Source organism: Pseudorca crassidens, chromosome 11, assembly GCF_039906515.1.
Source record: "Pseudorca crassidens isolate mPseCra1 chromosome 11, mPseCra1.hap1, whole genome shotgun sequence".
Taxonomy (NCBI): Eukaryota; Metazoa; Chordata; class Mammalia; order Artiodactyla; family Delphinidae; genus Pseudorca; species Pseudorca crassidens.
In genome coordinates this window covers 99,515,667-99,529,761 of record NC_090306.1, presented here as the reverse complement: position 1 = coordinate 99,529,761, position 14,095 = coordinate 99,515,667, and the positions used below count along the sequence as shown (strand labels likewise).

General features: G+C 45.8%; 1 protein-coding gene across 5 annotated transcripts in view; it reads left to right on the top strand.

Moving 5' to 3' along the window:
* TCF20 (transcription factor 20) overlaps positions 1-14,095 on the top strand; it is a 189,043-nt gene that overhangs the window by 93,275 nt on the left and 81,673 nt on the right. Inside the window, exon 1 of one of the 5 annotated variants that reach the window (XM_067698293.1) lies at positions 103-388. The exons of the other annotated variants lie outside the window; for them this stretch is intronic. The gene's annotated coding sequence lies outside the window, so the exon portion shown is untranslated. Of the gene's footprint in view, positions 1-102; positions 389-14,095 lie in introns of those variants that run through there. 5 annotated transcript variants of the gene reach the window in all.

Sequence of the window (14,095 nt, the reverse complement as noted above, 5' to 3'; positions counted from 1 at the left end):
CCGCCGCGCGCCCTCCCGCCCGCCCGCGCGCCGCGGCCCGGAGCTTCTCGATTGGCCGCGAACCGTCACCTGACGCTCTGTTATTTCCTGTGTGTTGGGAGAATGGAGAGAAAAAACCCCGAGCCGAGCCGCTTTCGGCCCCTGCGAGGCGGCCGCGGCCTCCGCCAGGAGAGCCCGCCCTGAGGCGCGCCTGACCAGGGAGCGAGCGCGCGGGCCGGAGCGAGCCTCCAGGGGCCGCGGCCCCGGCCCGCCCCGCCGCCGGCCCCGGCGCTCGAGCTGGAGGCGGCGGAGGCTCCCCCACCCCCACCCCGCGCAGCGCCGTCCGCCGCCGCTCCCTCCCCTCCCGCCCCCGGCCGAGGCCGAGGGACCGGGCGGGGGGCTCCCACAGGTAACCGCTGCCCGGGCCTGAGGGGGACGGGCAGAGGTCAGGGTTGAGGAGCTAGGGCCAGGCCGGGTGTCTGGCCTCTGGGGCTGGGGGCAGAGGTCTTTGCCCGGCCCGACCTGGGAGTGCTGAGCCCCAGGACTCCGAGGCCGGGACTCGGGTTGCTGAGGCGACTGTCCCTGCCCGGCCCGACCCGGGAGTGCAGAGAGGAGCGGCCTGCCCTGGCCTCGGGGCGTTGAGGGGAAAGGGTCCGGCCTGGCATCAGGGCGCTGAGGGGTCTCGGGCCGGCCTGGGAGTCTGGCCGGGCTTAGGCACCGGTCCTGGCCTGAGGGTGCCGGGGGAAGGTACCTGCTCGACGCGACCTCGGGTGCAAAGGCGGCGGATGTGAGCGGGCGGTGCCCGGGGATCGGCGGGGTCAGCGCTGCCCGCCCCGGGGTCCCTGGCAGCCCCGGGTATCCCGCGGCTCTCGCCGCTTCGCAGGGCGCGAGGCGGGCGCGCTGAGGGCCGGGCTTGGGGAGGGGCCGGGCGGGCTAGCGGGCGGGAGCGGAGCTGGGGCGCCGGAGCGCGCCCCTGCCACGGGAGGGCCGGGGGCCCGTTTATTGCCATGTGAACACCTGAAGCCATGTGGACGCGGCTGCTTCTCGCCTGTTGGGGGCGGAGGGCAGGTACCGGCTGGCAGGGCGCAAGGTCCCGGCCCTGGGGGCGGGGAGTGGAGCGCGGGACACACTTCCTGCGTGGGGTTTTCTCCCCCTCCCCCGCCGCGGTGAGCAGGGCGGGGTGTTTGATCCGGTGGTCCCCGTGTGCGAGCAAACGCTCTTTTGGGGGCCCGGTGGTGCTCTAGGCTTCTGGTCTTTTTTGGGGTGGGGGAAAGTGGTGGTGGAAGGAGAGTGGCCAGTGCGGCCCAGCCCTCTCTGTCAGCGGCGGGAGGTGGAACATCTCTCGTGCGCCTGGATGGGAGTGGAATTTACTGAGTTGCGGGGGGCGGGCGGTGCAGAGGAGGGGCCAACTTCCTGGGCCCGTGGGTGGGGATTATTGCCTGTTTTTGTGGTTGTGGATACTAGCACTGTCTGCAACCCTTTAGTTTGCCCTTAGGGGACAGATAGAAATTGGGATTTTTTTCCCCCCTTTCCTCTTTGCTTTTTTTCCCCCTCGAAGATTAGATGACTCTGATAAATGCTGTAAAATGGATGGAATTTTCGAGCTATTATCTAACAGACAGATCTTTGAATGATAATTGGACCCTTATGTTAACTGCCTCAGTGAGGAGTTTTATAAAACGTCTTAAATGGGGTGGCAGCTTGGTGAAGTGGGAAACTGCACTGAAGTTCGACTTGGAGGTCCAGGAATCTACTTCCAGCTTTACTACCAAATAAACTAACCTTGGCCAAGTTACCTACCTCCCCAAGGCTCCAGTTTTTTCATCCATTCAGTGAAGACTCTCCTTCAGGTCAAACATTACAGGGGTTTTAGGTAGTCCCCCCCACCCCCCCGCCCACCCCCATCTGTGCTTTTGTTTTAGTCATAGGCGACTTCCTGAGAAATGCAGGCTGTCCCTTACCTGGCTTTTAAAAGCCTGTCTCACTTTTTAGTTTTCAGCGTGTTCCTTCTCCAACAGAGTGTAAGACTTGGTCGGTGTGCAGTTTTTCTTCAAATCCCAGATGTTGGTTTGTGCTTCTCAGAAATATTCTGGCCTATGCTGAATGTGCCTTGTATTTTTTCTCTTTGCAAGAAGAGTTATCAGGAAAAAGGTTTTTCAGAGAACATCAGACTCCTTGGAGTTGTGGCTAATGTGTGTTTGGGTCTGTGTGTGTTGGTTGGCTCCTAGGAGTTCCAAGATCTTTCTCTGCAGGGTGCTGTGGAGGGATCTTATCTAAAGTTCTTTCAAGGGATGTTTGGTGTTTGGCTAACTTCTGAAGTTTCCAGCTTTAGTATTCTCAGAGTAGGGACAAAGTGGAATTCCATAATATTGTCTGTGAAGTGGTGTGCTAGTGGAGTTAACTGTCACCTCAGGGTGCGCTAATTATTTGCATCCCCATCCCCAGTTTATTCCTTAATGGGAGCTGGACGTTTCCTCTCAGATGCTGAAGAGCCCCAGTCAGTTTCACTGATTTTATGGTGTGTGAGGGCCTTAGGCCCTGCGTTTGACTGGTTAGTCCTTCTGGACCGGCCTCAGATGTTGGTCTTGCTAGTCTTAAATTTCTAGTACTGGGATGCTTGAAGGACATGTGCCTAATGTGGTGTAATATGTCTTTCTTGGACCTCTTTTTTATTCATTCAGTGCAAACAGTTTCAAAAAGGGTCACAGCATTGGGAGGTATGCTCATAATGCTGACTTTGGAGACACCTTAGTAGACTTTTTCTTGTATGTTAACATCAGGCCTGTCACGTAGGTAGACACTTTTATATGACTATAAAGATTGAGTATTTGGAATTTCCAAAACTAAACAATTTATTCTATGTTGATATTTGAATTATGACCTTGTGTTTTATGTGGCCTTTTTAAAACCTTATAGTTACTTAAATTGTGAACAGTTACCACACGTTAATTTACATTTTTGTTGTAACTTATGTGAGGAAAAAGTTTATAAAACTCTTACAGAGGTAAAAGTTTGTTTGTTTACGTATGTGAGATAAGGTTGCCAAGGTGGTAAGATGTCAGGAGATGTGGGTTTTAGATTCTGCAACCTTTTTTTTTTTTTTTTAACCTTCATAAAATGTAATGAATGTAGACCAAGAAATTAGATTTGGACTTCTGGTGAGTTCAACCTTCTCTTCAGAAAGAGAGGAAAGGTTACTAACATTCGTTTTAAAAAACAAAACCAGAAACACCTCAGAATGCTAGGTTCTGTCTGAGGTATTTTAACTTATCTTGCAAAATCCACCCAGCAGACCTGAGAGATATATCACCTCTCCTTTTCCTGAGAGGTCATAGAGCTAATGAGAGTCAGGGTTTGATTGTGACCGTCCTCCCCTTGGCTCCAGAGTCTTTACTAGGTCTGTTATAGCTCACTGCCAGCTCAAGACACAAATCAGCCAGTGGTAGGTTGGCTTTGGAATACAAATTTCCTGCTGTGTCCCCCTTCTTTTTTTTTTAAGTTATAATGAATCTGAAATCTGGACTCGGGCAAAATACTGGAAAGGATGGTTTTTGTGACTGTGCGATATAGTTTAGTGACCCCTGGCAGTTTTCTAAAATTTCACTTTCCCTGTACCTGGCCAATTTTGCCAGTGCACCTGAGATTTAATCTAAAAACTTCTCTTTCATACCCAATTCTGTCATTCTATCTTGAGCTGAAAACTTCTATCAGATCAAAGAGTGATACGATATGTAAGGGGCTATCTCTTTTCCTGTCTGTGTTACTACTGGTTTACAATGCACAGGAATCATTATCTGGTGCCTGCTCTCAGTTTGACCAGATGGGACTCAAAAGATATATTTACAAAAGACAACCCTTTCCCCAGTATGCCTTAAGCTCTCTTCCTCATGGGGGCTTATGTTCAAGGCACCTTAGTGTTCGTTAGATCTGTCTGGGGCTTCTGACTCGGCTGCCTTCATTTTCTTTTTGTGGAGGTAAGAGTAACAAAATAAAGCAAAACAATAAAACCCTATTTATATTGGAGCAATACTGTATATAAAAATCATACATTTGAAATATAGTGAAGTCAAGGCTTTTATAGAGCATGATTTGGTCACATTGCACTTAGACTGAATAGTTTTTTTATATTATTAGGTAGCTTTGAAAGTTCTCTTAATACCTATGGTACATGCAGTATGGATGGAAAGATTCTCTTGGCAACAAACACAATCAGTACTTTCTGCATTAGAGCTGTGTTTGCTTTGTACGCAATGTGCATGACCCAGCAGGAAGAAGAACTATAAAGTGACTTATTGGTGTATCTGTGGCTTGTTATCTGATGCTTCATTGTGGGGAAGAAAGAGAAAACATTAGCTACAGGGGAAAATATCCTTGTTGCAGTCTGCATATGTAAGCTGTTCTGTGGGAAAGGGTGGAAGTTCACTGGAACACTTGAACATCATCCTGATTGGAAGGTGGTTACCATGTTTGAACATCGCATCCGTAAACATGGATTAAGGTCCTCTGTGTTCTAATTTTCATTAACAAGCTTTTGTAGGCACTGTTCTAAACATGGTAGATGCAGTGGTGAGCAAGGTAGAGAAGGAGCCTGCTCTGGAGAGGGATTGTAGACAGTCAGTAAGAGTGTCTGGCGGTGATAATAGCTATGAAGAGAATAAGAAGACAATATGATAGTGACTCGAGGGATACTGCTTCAGAGTGGTCATGAAGATGTACCCTCTTATGAAGTGTTTTCTGCCAGCAGGGCAGTCAAACTTGATCTGTGGGATGGATGAAAATGGCGTTAAACAAAGTAAATAATTTGCTTTAGTCCTGAGCATCTTGAGAAGTTAATCCAAAGAGTAGAAGTGGGTTGGTTGAAGTCTTCCCTCTGTTTATATCTATGCTTTGTGAATGGGGACCTGGCTCAAAAGAACTTAAGAGGGGTCATTAGTGGTACCTTATAAAGGGTAAGAAAAAGGAACGTGTCTGCTTTATTAAAATTGTTCTCATAAAAAAGAGATGTGTAGGGAATTCCCTGGCGGTCCAGTGGTTAGGACTCCATGCTTCTACTGCAGGGGGCACCGGTTCAATCCCTGGTTGGAGAACTATGATCCCACAAGCCATGCGTGGGGCCAAAAAAAAAAAAAGCCAGAGATCTGTTATTGAGTTGATGAGTGCTAGGCATTATTAGAAACATAGTTTCATTATGTTTATGTTTCTTTGTTGAGGAGTTGGATTGGGGTGTTACAATCATGGTACTTTGTTAAAGCTTCAAATGAAGCCAGCAAAAGTTAGTGATATCTGTATGCAGGACACTCTGCTAGGTATTGCTTCAGATGGAGGATCCCAGGTGACCTTGGGTTGGGGAGGGAGTTGTTGGGGGGAGCCCCGGTGGCTGAGAGTGGGGGCTCTGGCAGGAGAGGAAACAGCGCAGGGCAGACAGGCTTCGTCATCCACAGCCAGGAGGGTTCGTCCGCCGCACTTTTCCCAGCCGGCCAGTGGCATCCTACATACCTTCAACCACCCTTTCTGTGCTCTCTGGTAGAGTTATATAGAGAACTGAAAGAAACCTAGTCTGGCACTTTACACTTCTTTTACAACTCAGGAAAGATGCCAAGAAGGTGGTGACCTGCCCAGAGTTATGCGGCTTTACACTGACAGTGATAGTCAAGGCTAGGACCCTGTTCTTTGCCAGCGAGGCTAGTGTTCTTTCCACCGTAGCCCATGTTCTGACCAGAGGGTTGATAGTTAACAGTTGCTCCTGAATAGAAAAAGAAAAGAAGCCTCTGGGTGCTAATGTATGCATTTAGGAAACCTGTGTAGTTGCAATCTTAAGAAGTCAGGGAAAAGACCGTACATCAATCTTGAAAGCAGAGTACTACTGTTAACTTTTCACAAAGTTATGTAATATTGGTTTCTTTGGACCCCCTGAGATACAGTCTCACCCTGATTATATCTTGGTCCACAATGGACGACATGGAGAAGCTCTTTGCCACATTCAGAATTAGTTGTGAAGTTCAAATTAGGCCCTTTAGATGTAGGGAGAAATTTCTGGTATGTGGCTAAAATTGAGTTCTAGAACTGAAAAGAGGTAAGGCCCTAGCAGTCCTAAGTTTTTCACCTCTAGACCTCAAGTTTCAGGGAGGGTTTCACTTCTACATTTAGAAGCGTCCTAAGATAAAGCATTACTTTGGGAGTCCGGAGATTATTCACTGTGCCTGACAAGAGTAGGGATTCTTGGGGCTTCCCTGGTGGCGCAGTGGTTGGCAGTCCGCCTGCCGATGCAGGGGACACGGGTTCGTGCCCCGGTCCGGGAGGATCCCACATGCCACGGAGCGGCTGGGACCGTGAGCTATGGCCACTGGGCCTGCGCATCCAGAGCCTGTGCTCTGCAACGGGAGAGGCCACAACAGTGAGAGGCCTGCGTACTGCAAAAAAAAAAAAAAAAATAGTAGGGATTCTTGAGCAGGACTACTTCCCTGGACATTTTCCTGACTTAGTACTCTGGTGGGTCAGTTACCTGGGGACAGGTTTGTATCCCTTTGGCAGTAATATGAGAGGACATTCTTGCAATAGAAAGTCCATGTGATGGGAAGTTTATGGAGACAGCAGAGCATATGAAGGAGGATGTGTGGCCTCAGTCTGGCTCCATCACTTATTAGCAGTGAGTGACCTTGGGCATTTTGCTTGAGCCACAGTTTCCTTGTCTGTAAAATGGAGATATATCTTCCTCAGGGCTGGTGAGAAAAGGAACTAAAATAGGAAAAGTATATAGTGGAGTGCACCACCTATAGGTGACACTCAGTGAATGTTAGTGTAGTTGTCCATTAAACAAACATTCCACATTGTACCGTGTACCAATACACTGTCTAGAGCGGGGCTGGTTCCTGACAATCCTGTTGATTTTACATCCTCCAATATCTGCTCAGTAGAGAAGGGCAACTAAACAGGGCTGTTGAAAGTGCTCTGATGGGGGGAGTACATGGTGCTGTACCAAGATAGGTCCTCCTGACTTGAAAGGTCACAGGAGGCTTCTCAAGAGAGGACCATTCACTTCCTCATCCAGGCGCTTGTCTTGTCTCAGCAATCTCTTCCCACCTCTATGGCTCGTTCCTCCCTTCTTCTGCTTAACCGTTGGCATTCTCTGGACCCTCTTATTTCATTGCCCTTGCTCCCTGGGTGCTCTCGGATATCCCTAGGCTTTGATGATTGCCAGTAAGCTGATGACCCGCATGTTGATACCTTCAGCCAGACCTTCCCTAGCTCCTCCAACTCCTGCTTGACGCTGCCATTTGGGTATCTCACTAGTAACTTGAGCTTCGTAAGTCCAGAACTAACACATATTCCTCAAACTCTCCTCCATTTGCCCCGTTCTCCATAAGTGGCTTTACCATTTACCCACTCTCTCAAATCACATTCCTCCTTTTCTCTCACTACCCTCCATATCTAATCCATCACCATGTTACTGTCAGTGCTGTTTCCATAGTACGACTTGAATCTGTCCACTCTACTGCCGCAACCACTGAGCCACCATCCTCTCCTACCTGGAACATCGTGATTGCCTCTTAACACAGCCTCCCCATTTCTACCCGTCTGTCTGTCTCTATTCCAGTGTGCCCAGAGCAGCCAAAGAGTCACCTGTCTTTCCTCCCTTAAAATCCTTCAATGGTTTCTCATAGCACTTAATAGAAAATCCAAACTCCTTCCCATTTCTCCCAAGGCTCTGAGTCCCCTGGCCCCTACCCACCTCTCTGGCCACCTCTCTGCTGCTTTTGCTTGCCGTCCTTCAGACACATGGACTTTCTCTGTGTCCTCTGAAGGCTCCAAGCTCTTTCCCATCTCAGGGATTTCGTTATATGCTGCTGCTTCTGCTCAGAACACTGTGGCCAACCCAGCCTTTTCTCATCTTTCAGGATATTTGTTGAATGAAAATAAATAGCATGAGACAGGCAATAAATGGGATGGGGTAAGGAGGAAAAGTGTCCTTGGAGCGCATCTACAAAGGTCTTAAAAAAAAGAAAAAGAAATATAGAGAGAAATGTTTGAAGAGCTAAAAGAGTGTCATTTTGGCTGTGGTGTAGGTAGTTATTCAAGCGAAACACCTGGGAGTCAGGCAGCGAGAACCCACCCAAGTACACTGCTGATGAGGCTATAAAATGATGCCACCACTATGGAAAACTATTTTGGAAGTTTCTTAAAAAGTTGAACGTTATGTCTACCCTGTGACCCAGCAGTTCCATTTCTAGGTATTAATCCAAGAGAAATGAAAATATATGTCCACAAATAAGCCTCGTACAAGAATCTTCTTAGGAGCTTTTTTCACGATAGACGAAAACTAGAGACAGTCCAGACGTCCATCCAGTGGGAGAATGGATAAACAAAACGGTATGTTCATACAGTGGAAGACCACTCAGCAGTGAAAAGAAACAAACTACTACAAACTACTACAAGGAAGAAGGAAGAATTTCACACAAATTATGCAGAGTGAAAAGCCAGACACAAAAAAGTACATAGTGGATGATCCCATTTATAAGACACTCTAGAATAGGCAAAAGTAGTCTGTGATACCAAAAATCAGATCAGTGGTTGGGTGGAAGGGGGTTCTCTGGAAAGGGGACATGAGGGAACTTTCTAGAGTGATGGAAATGTTCTGTGTCTTGGTAGGCATTCATCACATCTTATTGAATCGTATACTGCATGTAATTTTGCTGTATGTAAATTATACCTAAAAACAACCTACGAATTGTCCTAGATTTCTTTTTCCCCTCTCACTTTCAGCATTTAATCTCCCAGCAAGTTTTTTTCATTTTATGTCCAAAATACATCGTAAACTTGTTCCTTCCCATCTCAAGCACCATCCCCTCTTATCCGGACAACTGTATTATTAGTTTCCTGACTGGTTTTGCAACTCCCAATTTTTTTTGCCCTCCCAAACCATTTTTTTCTGCTTTTCAGCTAAAGTGATCTTTAAAAATTCAAATTGGGTTATGTCAGTTGTCTTCCTACAACCCTCTAGTAGCTTTCCATTGCTTTCATGGTGGCCGACAAGGGTCTCTCTGACCCCTGCCTCCCTCTGAGCCCATCTGGCCTGGCCTCCTTGCTCCCTTAAGTTCCAGCCTCTCTGACCTTCCTTCTGTTTCTTGATCACCTCAAGCTCAAAAGCTCATTTCTACCTTAGGAACTTTGCCCTCGGCCCTTCCCTCTGCCTCCTGGAATACTCTGCTTCCCAAATCTGTGTGAGACTTGTTTCTGTTTGTCATTCTGGTTCAGTTTATCTTTTTTTTTTTTCTTTTTGGCCACATTGGCACGCAGCATGGAGGATCTTAGTTCCCGGACCAGGGATTGAATCCATGCCCCGTGCATTGGAAGCACGGAGTCTTAACCACTGAACCACCAGGGAAGTCCCCAGGTTCAATTTAAATATTTCTTTCTCTGTGAGGTTTTCTCTAGCCCTCACAGCCTAAAGTAGTGCTCCGTCACATCAGCCTGCTTTATTTTATTCATAACTTTTATCACCATCTGAATTTGTCTCATCCTTTTATTTATTTGTTTGCCTGTCTTCTCCCTCTAGGATTAAGCTTGGCTTGTTCACTGCTGTACACTCAGCGTCAACAGCAGTAGTGACACATAGTAGGCCATATGTATTGACTAAGTGAAGATCTTGAGGCTGGTGATGACGAGATGAGAGCAAGCCTACTAGGAGGTAGATCTCTGAGGGAGAAGGAGGAACCAAGGAGAGTCAAGACTTCTGGCTTGGAAATTAGGTGGTGGTGATACCATTCATTGAAATAGAAAACAGTGGAGAACAAGAAGATTGGGGTGGGGTAAAAGTGATGAATTTAATTTTGGACTTAAGTTTGAGATGCCTGTAAGGAAGGCATCAAGTGTTTGAGACACAGAACTGATATTTAGGAGAAGGAACTGGACTGTGAAGTAAGACTTAGAGGTTAGCGTGTATGTTCCAGCCTGGGAGTAGATGAGATTGCTCTCAGGGCTAAACAGGGAATGTCAATATGTGGAGAAGTGGTTCCTTCCTTTTTTCCTGCCTGAGTGATGGGCGTCTCCCACCAGTAACAGGGACTTTACAGACCTCAGCCCCTAGAAGGTTTTGTAGTTTTAGACACTCCCCACCCTCCAAGCCCATGCCCCAGTTATGTTATTGTTGCTAATAATGGCAAGTGCTCAGAGGTCCAGACAAAATTCTGAGGAATGTGAACATTTAAGGGAGCAGGGCAGTGTTTAAAGAGCAGACAGGATGCAACCAGACAGGTTAGGAGGAAAACCCAGAGAGCATGGCATGGGGAAAGAAAGTGTCTCAAGTCAGAGGCAGTAGCTGAGGTTATTGAAAAGGGTCAGTTGGGAGGAGGGGATACCTAAAGCCAGGTGGTTGTGTATTGATGAGAAAGTGAGGTGAAGAAGTGGAGACAAGTTTGGAGTCAAACCTTCCTAAAATTTGGCTGTTGAGGAAAGTAAAAAGTAGCTATAGGGAAAGTCTCGGGTCAAGCGAAGACTTTTTTAAATATAAGAGAACCTTAAGCATGTGTAAATTGAGGTGGGAAGGAGCCAGCCCAGGGCCGTGCTGAAGATGTAGGAGAGTGTTGGGTTGAGGACCTTCCAGTAGAACTCAGGGCCCAGTGTGATCCAGGCGATTGGCTTTGGGTAGTAAGAATACCCGCTTCCAGGGGAAAGCAAGGTGTGTGGGCAGGAAACAGATGCGCATGGGGGCAGGAAGGTAAGGAGTGCTTTTCTGTGAGTTCTGTAAGGTCCTCTTTGGAGGGGCAAGAGCGAGGTGGAGAGTTGGAAGCTTGAAGAATACAGGAAAGGTCTGAAGAAACTGCTGCGGCAAGCAGATAGAGCCGGCTAAGGAAACAAGAACTGCAGGGGGATGTAAAAAGTAGTTAAGACGAGCTTTCTGCCTCCAGGATTTTAGAGAAATTGGTCAGACCTTTACAGTTGTTTGTCTAGATTTGGATTCCAGTGATTTAGACTCAGCTTTTCCTGCCTGGTGTCCCCATAAGCTTCTGCCATTCCCATTCATTAGACCAGTGACTTATACATTATTCCAGAGCTCTCATGCTTTATTTAACCAGTGCTTATGAAGCGCTCACTGTGTTAGGTAGGTGGCAGTGTTCTCAGTGTTGTATCAAAACAGGAAAGGTGGGGGATACTCTTATCCCCTTGGACCTGAGGTACCCCAGGTGGCCTGGCTGTAGTGGAAGAAGTAAGTCATCCTCTTCCCAACGCCACAGCTAGAGCAACTCTCACCGTCTCTCTCTTCTTATCTTGGGTATCTGTGGAAGACTTTTGCTGGAAAAACTGCAAAGTATTTTCGAATACCACTGCACTAGGCTCTAAGGTCCTTGCGGTCAAGGCTGTGTTTTATTTTATAGTCCCAGCAGCTGGCACATTGCCTATCAATGCATTGAGAGTGAATGCACCATTTTGCTTCTGAGCCCCTGCCTGGAATGCCCTATCTTTCTCCTCTATCTTTATCCATATATTACAGTGATGTATGTCATATGTTACAGTTACTATGGAATGTGTCTGTTTCACCACAAGATTGTATTCTTAGATGGTCACCATGCCTTGTTAATCTTTATTTCTTTATGTCCCCTTCACATAGTATGTATTAAAGTAATGTTAAATTTGGATTTGTTATAAAAAACTTGTAAAGCATCTTTAAGAGTAACTAAAATAGTTGAATAGGGGGAAAATTCAGAGAAAATATCAGCCAAAGAAACAAGTTAATTTAGCCTGATAAAGTATCCTAAGCAATGAGTTAATGAGGGTCTTAGGGTATGTTAAAGAGTGATGGCCTGCTGTTCCTCAACTCTGAGAAGGAAAACAGCAGCAGATGAGGTCAGAGGGAGTGCTAGTGGCTTGGGTGGACAAACCAAAGAACTCCCTGCCCTGTGAGGAACTCTGGGAATTTCTCCTAGAGAGTTTTAGGCAGTAGAATAGAGTCATTTATGTGCAATAATTCCTACTTGATGGCAGAGGCATGGCGAACATGCCTCCAAGATTCCAGCCAAATGACTCGTACACCCTCAACATACACAGTGTAAATGAACCTAAAGACTTACAGGCACCTGTACATTAGTGAACAGACATAAGCAAAAAAGTACACGTTGCGTTGAATTTAGTGCTGCTGTTCTGTTTTGCTTTTACCTAGTGGATATGTGAGTTTAAACATAACGGGAGTAGAATTTTCATCTTTTAGTTAAGAAGTCTTTGTGGAAGTGGGGTTAAGTTCTAACATATTGAATAAGAGAGGTTTGAGTTGGAGTGAAGGACGTTGCAGCCTGTGTCACTTACTAAATTTTTTTTTTTAACTGAAATTTTGCTACATTGGTTAGCAAAGTGCTAAAAGTTGGCTATCACTAAAGATGAGAGACAGAGGCCAAGTGAAGCCTGTGGGAATGAAACATCAGAGGAAATACAAGAAAAAGAAAATTTCTATTTCGATTCAGCCCAGATTGCTAAATCTATACCATGCTAGGCACAAAAAATGCAAAAGTAAATAAAACGTCTTCCCTTTCCCCGGAGTTCAGTGTCTGTGGGAGAGTCAGACATGGAAAATTAACATTCATAAAATCTATATAGGATCTGCAAGACTATAATAGTGGCGCAGCCAGAGTTCTAGGGAAGAGGTTTACCCCTGATTAAGAATGGGAAGAATATCGGAGAAGACTGAGGGGAGGGGACCTGTGAGCAGGATCTGCAAGGATCGATAGGAGAGAGCATTCCAAGGGAAGGTCCTTCAAGAAGCAAGGCTTGGAAGTATGTGGCATGTTATATATATATAGCAAAGTGCAGGCTCTTAGGGGGGCCTGGAGATTGCAGGGAAGGGACTGTCAGAAGGAAGTATGGGCCAAGGGTGAAGTGGGAATAGCTTGATGATGGGCCTTGAATCTGGGCTAGAGCACTTTATTCTTACTAATGAAACAAGGTTTTGTGAAGAGAGTTGTGATATGTGGTTGAGAGACTTGTTGATTGTGAGGAGAGGTGGAGGTGGGAAGGAGATGGGAGGGCTGGAAGCAAATGATGAATTGATCATCTTTTCCTGTTCCTGTTCTGGAGGTTTTCCCATGGCCACATCCCTAGTCTGCATGAGAAGGAACTAAAGCTGGTTTAAACAACATGGACTTATAGGAAATGTTGGCATCAACCCACGTTAATTCCAACAGATGGGCAAGGATATTTTATTTATGAAAAACTTTGAATAAATAATAAAATAAATAATTATGTAATTAAACACTTGAAAATATTAACCCACTTAATTCTTATAAAAATCCTATGAGGGTATACTATTATCTCCATTTTTTCAGGTGAGGAAGCTGTAACAGAGAGGTTGAGTGCTTTGCCCAAGGTCCCGTCTAAAAAGTAGCAGAGCCAGGATTTAGAATCAGGCATCCTAACTCCACATTCTGTGCCCTTAACTTGTGCACTGTGCGATTCTGTGCTTAATTTGATGAACTGGAAAATAACTCTTGCAGCATAAATTTGTGACACCTTTGAAGGGAAGAGTTTGGGTTTGGATTTAGGGGAAAAAAAAAATAGAGTGGAGTCCAGAGTTGCCATTTTGGGCCTACTTGTTAGAACAACATCTGTGTGAGGGCGGTTCCCCATCATATCCTCGGCACCTAGAATAGTGCTTGGTGTGTAGTTAGTGCTCAGCAAATAGTTTTTGTGTGAATTAATAAATGAAGTAGAAATTTTCCTGCCAGCTTTCAAAGGAATGTGCCATGGAAACTTCAGTTTCTTTTTCCCCTTTCTGAATTAATGAGTTCCATGCGTTTATTACCTGTTTTTATGGAACTTATCTTACTCAGCTTTCAAAGGATGCCAGCCCAGTCTACTGTTCTCTAGATTAAAAAAAATCAGCAACTTATTTTCAAAATCAAAATGTTAGGTTTTAAGATTTCGGCAGAAATCTTTTTATATAAACAAGATTTCTTTTGTTGATGCTTTTTGCTTATATTTAAGATGTAAACCTCGGAAATGTTATTAAGAATTGAAATTGACTTCTAATTATAGTAGTTGATTATATGTTTATTGAATATTTTCTTAGCAGACCAAGTGTTATCTCTACTTCCCCTTTTTTGCCAATTCAGATATTCTTAGTATTCGATAC